The 10693-nt window shown below is 38.2% G+C and overlaps 1 non-coding gene across 1 annotated transcript; it reads left to right on the forward strand.

The window, feature by feature from the left end:
- Positions 1-1008: 1008 nt before the first annotated feature.
- LOC128281422 (small nucleolar RNA R71) lies at positions 1009-1115 on the forward strand. The gene has a single exon (XR_008271631.1). It is a non-coding gene; the product is annotated as a small nucleolar RNA R71 (small nucleolar RNA).
- The last annotated feature ends 9578 nt before the right edge of the window (positions 1116-10693 follow it).

Consider the following 10693-nt stretch of genomic DNA (forward strand, 5'->3'; position numbering starts at 1 on the left):
AATTTCCTTTTATTTGTTAGAAGATCCTTTAAAAATTTTGCGTATATAGGCATCTGTGAGATGGCATCAACAAAAGGTAAGTTGATATGTAATTGCTTAAAAAGTTCAAGAAACTTACCGAATTGTGCATCAATGCGGTCTTTTTTTAATTTTGTTGGGTATGGAACTGGAGGTTTATATTCCTTCGGCACTAGTTTGTCACTATTTTCGTTTTTTTCTTCCCCCCTTTCGCTTACCATGGCTTCTTGTGTTAGCTTCTTTTAGGGTTTCGCTAACACTTTCCCACTCCTCAGCGTAACTTCTTTCACATGCTCTTTTGATTTGGTGTTACTAGGTAAACTTCCTAGTGGTCTTTCGAAAATTAGTTTGGAAAGCTGGCCTATCTGAGTTTCGAGCCCTTGGATCAATGCTTGTTGATTTTTAAGTGCTGTCTCGGTGGTCTGGAAACGAGTCTCTGACACCAATATAAACTTTGAGAGTATCTTTTCAAGGTTCAGCTTCTTTTCCTGTTGGCAGGGTGGTTGTGGTCTTTGATTTCCTTGACCGCTCCACGAGAAATTGGGGTGGTTCCTCTAACCTGCATTGTAAGTGTTACTATATGGATTGTTTTGAGGTCGAGGATTATTACCCATGTAGTTTAATTGCTCATTATCCATGTTGTGGGCATAAGGTTGGTATTCCAAATGGCTTGATCCACCTCCACTTGCTTCGCACTGCATTACTGGGTGAACCTGCAAAGAACTAAGAAAACCATCAATATTTTTATTTAAGAGTTCTACCTGATTAGAGAGCATGGTGACCGAATCGACGTTATAAACGCCGGCTGTTTTTGTTGGCTTTGTCCTCATGACTTGCCACTGGTAGTTATTCAATGACATCTCCTCTATAAACTCATAGGCATCTTCAGGTGTTTTATTATTGATGGTTCCGCCAGGAGCTGCATCAACCATTTGTCGAGTCGAAGGATTCAGGCCATTATGAAATGTGTAAACCTATAGCCAAAGCGGTAACCCATAGTGAGGGCACCTTCTCAAAAGGTCCTTGTATCTCTCCCATGCATCGTAGAGTGTTCCTAAATCCATCTGCACAAAAGAAGAGATATCATTACGTAATTTAGCCGTTTTAGCCGGCGAAAAATGTTTTAGTAAAAAATTTTCGGTCATTTGTTCCCATGACGTAATTGACCCTCGTGGTAATGAGTTCAACCACTATTTAGCTTTGTTCCTCAATGAAAAAGGGAATAATCGAAGACGAATGGCATCATTAGAGACACCATTAATTTTAAATGTATCGCATAGGTCTAAGAAGTTACCTAAATGACCGTTGGGATCCTCATCTTGCAAACCATCAAACTGAACAAATTGCTGTATCATTTGAATAGTGTTAGGTTTTAATTCAAAAGTATTTGCAGCTACAGCAGGTCTAACTATGCTCGATTCAGTTCCTGTTAAAGAAGGTTTAGCATAATCATACATAGTGCGTGGAGCAGGATTTTGATTAACCGCAATTGCAGTGGGTAGCTAATTGCCTTGGTTTTTAGCCATCTCTTTGATTGGGGGTTGAGTATCGTCTTCTTACTCGTTCTCTGTGTATCTTAAGCTTCGCCTTATTTCTCTTTGATTTCTATGAACTGTACGATCGATTTCTTTGTCAAAAAGTAATGCTCCTAACAGATTTCTTCTAGTCATAAACTATAAAAACCTGCCAAGCAAAGGAAAAAGTAAATTAATAAATAATAATAATAAATTAAAGTGCACAAAAAATAAATGGCTAAAGTAATAAAAATTGAGTGTTCCTAATATTTCAGTTCCCCGGCAACGGCGCCAAAAACTTGATCGTGAGATTTCGTGATAGGTTTTAAATATTTATAATTACTCGTTCTTGAACTAACTATTATCGCGATGTAGGCAAGTGTACTTATCGAACAGTAGTATAGTTTTAGCAAGACCGGATTGTCGAACCCAAAGGAAGTAAAAGTACTTGTAATGACTGTCTTTTTATTATCTAGCCTAAGAATAAAGAGGTTTTTGTTTTAACTAACTAATTATCTAAACTAAGAACACACAGAGAATGGAATTGGGGAATTGCTTTTGGAAAAATCGATTCAATGAAGACAATACCTAAGGAAAAATCCACCTAGACTGTACTTGTTCTTTTGGCTCTGAATCAGACGATTTATTCATTTAACTTGTTCCGTAGAGATCCCTAAGTTATGTTATTATCCCTATTCAAGACTAATAACGTCTAATCCCTAGATTGAATAATTGAGACCTTTATCCAATTAACATCCTAGGGTTGCATTAACTCGATATATGAATCCTCTTATTAGGTTTCACCCTAATCTGGAAAAATCTTATCACCCTATGTCTAGGCGCGCAATCAACTCCACTTAATTATGACAAATGTACTCTTAAACATGGTCTATTCCTCCTCTGAATAAGAGCTTATCTTGAATCGGTATCCTGGGATATCAAAACAAGAATTAAGAATACATAATTAAGAACAAGTCAAATATTTATGATACAATTCAGAAAATAATAACAAGATTCGTCTTAGGTTTCATTCCCTTTAGGTATTTAGGGGATTTAGTTCATAACTAAATAAGAAAACATCTCAAAATGATAAAGAATACAAAACATAAAGAAAACCTAAAACTCCTGAAAGGAAATTGAGGAGAGATCTTCAGTCTTGATGATGAATCCGGCTTCTGAGATGGATCAATCAGATTCCTTGGAGTAATTCTTTACTCCCCTTCTCTCCGTCCTCTTTTCTTCCTTCTCTAGGGTGTATTTATAGGCTTTGGATTGCCTAAAAGCCCTCAAAATTAGCCTTTTCCGAATTGGTCTCAACTTGGGCTCGGCAGGGACATGCCCATGTGCGATTACTTCAGCCCGTACTCGAGCCTGCCAAATAGACACGGCCATGTGGTCTGCCCGTGTAAGGAGGTCTAGGCCATGTTGATTTCGTACTTTGGCCCATTTTCTCCATTTTTGGCCCATTTCTCATTCCTTTCGCTCTCCTATGCTCTCCTAAGTGTAAAACATGAAAATAAAGCATTGGGAGCATCGAATTCACCAATTCTAATGGAAAATCATCCATAAAATGTGTTAAACATGGGGGAAAAACATGTATAAATTACGGTTTATCAGTGGTCCATACTGTAGAGAATTTGCAGCATAATCGAAATTGATTCCCTAGCTCTTTGAGGAGTCATGTTTACAAGAGCCCCTCCACTAGTAGCAGCAATCATCTTCATTTCTATTGGGAGTAACTCTTTATAGAAATATTGTAAGAGCGGCTGTTGAGTCAGTCTATCTTGTGGGAAACTTGCGCACACCTTCTTATATCGCTCCGAATATTCGTAGAGTGATTCTGCTTCCCTTTGTTGAATTCTGAGTATACTCCTCTTTAATTTGGTTACTCGAGCTGCTGGGAAAAGCCTATCAAGAAACAATCGAGACATATCAGTCCAAGTATTAACAAACCTCGGAGGTAAATAAAATAATCATTCTTTCACAGAGTCGGCTAATGAAAAAGGAAAAGCTCGTAGTTTTATTTGATCCTCAGTGATAAACGCCAAATGATACATGTTTTTACCCCAAATACATAGCATATTTATGGATGTTTACTACTAGATTTGTGGATTTTGGTGCTTTTAATCCGGTTATTTCATGTTTTGTACCCAGGAGAGCACCAAGAGTCAAAAGGATCCAAAAACGAGCTAAAAAAGGGACAAAACAGACCAAATCGAGAAGACACACACGACCTAAGCCTTGCTACATGGGCAGCTCACACGCCCGTGCCTTTCGAGGGTGTCGACCAAGGTTTACACGACTCACACAGCCTGGCCATTGAGCCCACACGGCCGTGGCAATTTAACGGATAGAACATGGCCTGGAAACTACCTCACACGGCCGTCGCACACGGGTGTGATCATTTTTCAAGGAGTTGTATTTTACACGGAAAAAGGATACGTAGGGGGCAGGAATGTAACGCTCTAATTTTTGGGGCCTAGAAGAGTTGGACTTTGAGTCTGGGATTCGGATAGAAGGAAACCTGAATAATTAAGAAGTTTTAAATATTACCGCTTAAGAAAAAATTTTGAATTACTACTAGAAAATTTTGCTATATTTATTATTACGGATATTTTAAATTTTTATGAAATTTTAATTAGTATTATGAGATAAAATTATTATTAGAAAAATATTCTTGTATGGATGTTTGAAATTTTTTGAAAATTTTATTATTTGTTTGTATTATTGGTATTTGAAATATTTATTATTATATATGTTTACGAAATTATTATTATTATTATTATTATTATTAGTAATTAAATATGTAACGAAGGGGTATAATGTGGGGAAAGGTCCGGGCTCGCCCATAGCTTTAGCAAAATTCTTGAATCTTGCCTTTTAAGGAATCAAGCAGGGCTTCATTAATAAATTAGGGTGAGTTTTAGCACAAGGCATCCTGCCCAAGGGCTAAGGATGCTAGGAGGACGCTTAGGGAGGTGCACAGGTTCAAGGTGCGGCGTGTGCAATTTCGTTTTTTTAATATGCAGATCATGGCTAGAATAAGGGTTAAGATGAGTTGCGAGTATAATTTAACACAAAGAGCGCCTTGGCGTAGTGGCAGCAGCGCGCTAAGGAGACCTAGTGGTCACGAGTTCGAATGCAAGGGACAGCGAAACTTGTTTTATTTCTTTTAAGTAGCCCGTGACTGAAGTGAATAAGGCTTATAAGTAAATGTAGTCATATTATAACAAAAGAGAGGTTGTGTCGCAGCGGCAAGCAGTGTGGCTGAGTGTTCTAGAGGTCGAAGGTTCGAGTGACGTGGAAGGCGGAATTTCCCTTTTATTTTCAAGCGGACTGGAGCTTCAGCAGGTAAGGTTTAAAATTAACTATGACCATATATTAGTAAGGAAGAAAACATGGTGCAGTGGCTAGCAGTACGGGCGTAGGTGCAAGGGTGGACTGAGGTGTGGAGTTCGAGCTGTTGTACGTGCAATGGGCTACCAATTTTACTGCTCACGTGGGGGGGAGTTAGAGTTTGACTGAAACTCTTCTTAGCAGCATGATGAAGCGGTGGATAAGGCGGCAGATCAGCGGTTAGGAGTTTGAATGAAATTCAAACTTTGAATTTGGCCAGTAATTAGGGAGCTAAGGAAGGAATTAAAATTGGAAAAGGACTTTATTTTATTCTAATCATATCTTATTTCTTTTTCTCATATTCTTTTCTATTTTCCCCAAAAGCTGAACAATTCTCTCCTTTTCTATTTTCTTTCCTCGAAGCAAAATTCTTTTTAAAACAACTTTTTTTTCTCAAATATTGGTTGCCGATTACTCCTTTGGTTGAAACCATATCTCCTTTTCCTTTTAATCTTTCAAAAGATCGAACCTCTAATCTTAAATCTCTTCTTCAACTAATTGTCTCTTCGATGGTGAACTTATCAAAACCTATTTTTTTCTTTTAGATCGCAATAGCCATATTCTAGGATAGATCCAGAAGTCGAAAAGCCTCATATTTTAGTGATTCGGGAATTAACATTTAGATCTATTTTCTATGCACGTTTAAGTTGGATTCACAACAGATCTGGGGTAGGAAGGCATTTGGAACGTTCTTCAACGAGTAGATCTCTTGGTAAGTATTCGAACCTTCTTTCCATTTGTATCTTGTGGTTTAAGAAAAGCTGAAAACCCCTATATACATAGGGTGGCTGTCGACTAAGACTGAGAGGGTTTTTTTGGTGTTATTTGGTTTGTTGGTGCTAATGAGGATTAAAGGCTACTGATCGAGGAGTGTGTGAAAAGCTAGGATCATCGCAGTGACTAAATCTAGATCTAGTCATCAATTTCGGCAAAGGTATGAATTCTAAGGCCATTGTGGATGGTGGCCGAATATGTAAGTGATGATAGTAGGTAGTTTTCGATTTGGTTTAAATATTAACATGATCTAATCTATAAGCGGTTGATTATAGGAGAAATTGCGTAGGAGATCTCGTCAAGGAATATCGCAAATCAAGTGTGTAACGAACGCTCTTTCGTAGCTTAACTCGATATTTGCTGAAAAGCTGAAATGCCGAAATTCTGGCATTTCGAGGACTTATGAGCATGCGAACGCTCATTGGTTAGTTAGATTCCCTAAGTAGATGATCGGTATTGTTGGAACAGGTAAGAGCACGATTTTTGACATCATGGTAAGTTGGGCCTCGAGGGGCTAAAATCGGGCCCAATGGGCTTCCGGGCCCATTTGGGTAAATTTGGTAGAAATTGGAATCTTGTCAGATTGCACATTAATACGGCTAAGACCATTATAGAAATGGGCTAAATGGGCCTAGATGACTAATTCGGCTATGTAGGGCCCATTAAGGGTTTTTGGCCCAATAACTCGGTTTCGCTAAGAATGGGCTAGAATCCTATCAAAACACATGAAATTGTTAGTAACTGATAATGAGCATGGAGAACCCTAATATTTGGTAAAATTATGAAATTACCCTTATAATATGAAAATGACTGTGTTGCCCTTAGGTATAAAGGACCATTATACCCCTAGGGTTTAATACCGAGTTTGATGCATGAGAGCTTGATATACATGATTTGACATGATATGCACATGATATGTATGATATGCACATGATTTATTCATTTATGCATGGATTGGGTTTTATATGGATGGAGGAAGTGCAAAAGGGCTCTTGCCCCAGTTTACCGAAAAGGGCTTTTGCCCCAGTTTACTGAAAAGGGCTTTGCCCCAGTAATTAAAAGAGGCTAGGCCTCCAGTTATATGATAAAGCAGCTATGCTGCCAGTTGAGAGTTTGGTTAGGTGGGTTGAGTTACTCCCCACATGGAGAGCTTGGTTGGTACATGTGGAGAGTAGCGGTTGGTGGGTTGAGTAGTCTCCCCAAATGAGCTTGCATACATCCATTAATAGTGCATGTGGTATTGATTTGGGCCTATGGGCCATACCGTTTGCAGTAAAGGCTTTGGCCCAGTGACATTAATAATGTAAAGGCTTCGGCCCAGTATATGCTGAGATTGAATTTGGGCTTAGGCCCAGCAGGCTGATATTGTTTTGGGCTCTGAAAGGGGCTTGTTGCACACTGAGTTTCCAAACTCACCCCTTCCTTAACCTTGCAAGTGAGCCTTGATATGGGGGCTTGGAGTCGGAGGGGATTCAGAGTGGCCATGGTGATCGCTTTTGGGCTTTGAAATAAGTGATTGGTTTTCTTTAGTTTACCTTATTTATTATTTATTTTTGGGTTGTAATAAGGCCATTTTAACTTTATTTTCTTTTCTGGGATTATTTTATTTTTAATAACTTTAAACTGGTTGATAATAATTCAAATGGGCTAGACTTAGGACGCATTTTCAAAACGATACTTGTTTTCAAAATAACACAACGTCACGATTATTTGATTTATCAAAGATATCTACTCAAAGAAATTTCAACTCATTATAACCAAGTGTGGCAATGGTTGTGGGCATGTCTAGGATTGGATCCAATCGAAGAGCTAGGTACTTAAGTAGCCTTCATGGCTCACCTCCTCTGTTACGAATTCCTACCTGGTGCCCAGCTTCCATTCACTTGGTTAAGCTTAACAAAAGTTGGTTTTAAAGCGCTAAAACGAAACGTGGATTTTTAACTTCAATGTGGCACGTCGGATTCAGCCGTAACGTCTAGGCCGGGTTTGGGGTGTTACATTTAGTGGTATCAGAGCCTAGGTTACAACAACTCGGCTGTGGATCTGGTCCAAAAAGGCTTTCAAAAATTTTTTTAAACCCAAGAAGGGTATTTTTGGAAAAAAATTCAGAATTTATTATTTTAAAGAGACTTTTTTCCTAATTTTTCGTCTTCAAAATACACATGTTTTGAGAATTTGATTTTAAGGAGGTTAGATTCTTCTAAGTCTTCTAAAATCTGATGTGGCACACTGAATCCCCGGCACCAAGTCCGTAAGTACTTTTGCCTTAAATACTGTACTAAAACCCTACTGTAGATAGGATTGAGACTTTACTATAATCCTGTAGCAAGGTTGATACTGAAACCATAGAGATTGAGACAGTAGGAAGTAAAAACCCAGAAAGATTGAGACTGTAGCTAGGCTATGATTCTGTAAAGAACAAAAAAAAAGACTCTAAAATGCTGTTTCTGCATAAGTCATATGAATAAATAGTAAAATTTTTTAGATCTTTGTAGTTAATTGATATGTGTACTAGTAATGTAGAGTATTGATATGGATTCTGAGGGTAAGCAAAGTCTACCAACTTCGGGTAGCGGTAACTCGGAGCTTGGTACTGAGGCACTGGCCGAGTTAGTAAGGAAAGTGGTAGAGGAAGTATTGGATACCAAAATTAAGGAAATTAGGGAAACGTTTCAAGTAGGGTGCTTGGAATGTAAGAAAAGGAAGGATCTTAGTTCTCAGAGAACAGAGCCCCGTTCTGTGAAACATGTTAAGGCACGACCAAACTTTCCAACCTGCAAAGACTGTAACGGGCATTATCTGGGTGAATGCCATAGGAAGACAAGAGCATGTCTTAGATGTGGGTCCAAGGAGCATCGAGCTCGGGATTGCCAAGTTTATCCTATTTGAGTGTGTGTTACGAATTGTATGCGTGCTTGATAAATGTTCCTTTACTTTGGTAATTAGATGTTCTAGGTCGTACTAAGAGTTATTTTTAATTAGAGTGCGCAGCGGAAGCATAGAAGTTTGACTTGAGTAATACGGTTAGTTGATAGTTGGAAATTTCGAGGACGAAATTTCTTTAAGGGGAGTAGAGTTGTAATGCTCTGATTTTTGGGGCCTAGAAGAGTTGGGCTTTGAGTCTAGGATTCGGATAGAAGGAGACCTGAATAATTAAGAAGTTTTAAATATTACCGTTTAAGAAAAAAATTTTGAATTACTACTAGAAAATTTTTACTATATTTATTATTACGGATATTTTAAATTTTATGAAATTTTAATTAGTATTATAAGCTAAAATTATTATTAGAAAAATATTATCAGATGTATGTTTGAAAATTTTATGAAAATTTTTATTATTTGTCATATTATTGGTATTTGAAATTTTTATTATTAGATATGTTTATGAAATTATTATTATTATTATTATTATTATTATTATTATTATTAGTAATTAAATATGTAACGAAGGGGTATAATGTGGGGAAAGGTCCGGCTCGGCCCATAGCTTTAGCAAAATTCTTGAATCTTGCCTCTTAAGGAATCAAGCGAGGCTTCATTAATAAATTAAGGTTGAGTTTTAGCACAAGCAGGCATCTGGCCCAGTGGCTAAGGAAGCTAGGGAGGTACCTGGGTTCAAGGTGCGGCGTGTGCAATTTGGGTTTTTTTAACATCCAGATCGTGGCTAGAATAAGGGTTAAGAGTAGTTGCGAGTATAATTTAACACAAAGAGCGCCTTGGCGTAGTGGCAGCGGAGCGCTAAGGAGACCCAGTGGTCACGAGTTCGAATGCAGGGGACAGCGAAACATGTTTTATTTCTTTTAATTAGCCCGTGGCTGAAGCGAATAAGGCTTATAAGTAAATGCAGTCATATTATAACAAAAGTGAGGTTGTGTCGCAGCGGCAAGCAGTGTGGCTGAGTGTTCTGGAGGTTGAAGGTTCGAGTGGCGTGGAAGGCGAAATTTCCCTTTTATTTTTAAGTGGACTGGAGCTTCAACAGGTAAGGTTTAAAGTTAACTGTGACCGTATATTAGTAAGGAAGAAAGCATGGTGCAGTGGCGAGCAGCACGAGCGTAGGTGCAAGGGCGGACTGAGGTCTGGAGTTCAAGTTGTTGTACGCGCAATGGGCTACCAATTTTGCTGCTCACGTGGGGGGGAGTTAGAGTTTGACCGAAACTCTTCTTAGCAGCATGATGAAGTGGTGGATAAGGCTGCAGATCAGTGGTTAGGAGTTTGAATGAAATTCAAACTTTGAATTTGGCCAGGAATTAGGGAGCTAAGGAAGGAATTAAAATTGGAAAAGGACTTTATTTTACTCTAATCTTATCTTATTTTTTTTGCTCATATTCTTTTCTATTTTTTCCCAAAAGCTGAACAATTCTCTCCTTTTCTATTTTCTTTCCTCGAAGCCAAATTCTTTTTAAAACAACTTTTTCTTCTCAAATATTGGTTGTCGATTACTCATTTAGTTGAAACCATATCTCCTTTTCATTTAATCTTTCAAAAGACCGAACCTCTAATCTTACATCTCTTCCTCAACTGATTGTCTCTTCGATGGTGAAAATTATTGTCACCTATTTTTTTCTTTTAGATCGCAATAGCCATATTCTAGGATAGATCCAAAAGCCGAAAAGCCTCATATTTTAGTGATTCGGGAATTAATATTTAGATCTATTTTCTATGCACGTTTAAGTTGGATTCACAACAGATCTAGGGTAGGAAGGTATTTGGAACGTTCTTCAACGAGTAGATCTCTTGGTAAGTATTCGAACCTTCTTTCCATTTGTATCTTGTGGTTTAAGAAAAGCTAAAAACCCCTATATACATAGGGTGGCTGTCGACTAAGACTGAGAGGGTTTTTTTGGTGTTCTTTGGTTTGTTGATGCTAATGAGGATTAAAGGCTGCCGATCGAGGAGTGTGTGAAAAGCTTGGATCATCAAAGTGACTAAATCTAGATCTAGTCATCAATTTCGGCAAAGGTATGAATTCTAGGGCCATTGTGGATGGTGGC

This window comes from Gossypium arboreum, chromosome 1, assembly GCF_025698485.1.
Source record: "Gossypium arboreum isolate Shixiya-1 chromosome 1, ASM2569848v2, whole genome shotgun sequence".
In the NCBI taxonomy this organism is placed as follows: domain Eukaryota; kingdom Viridiplantae; phylum Streptophyta; class Magnoliopsida; order Malvales; family Malvaceae; genus Gossypium; species Gossypium arboreum.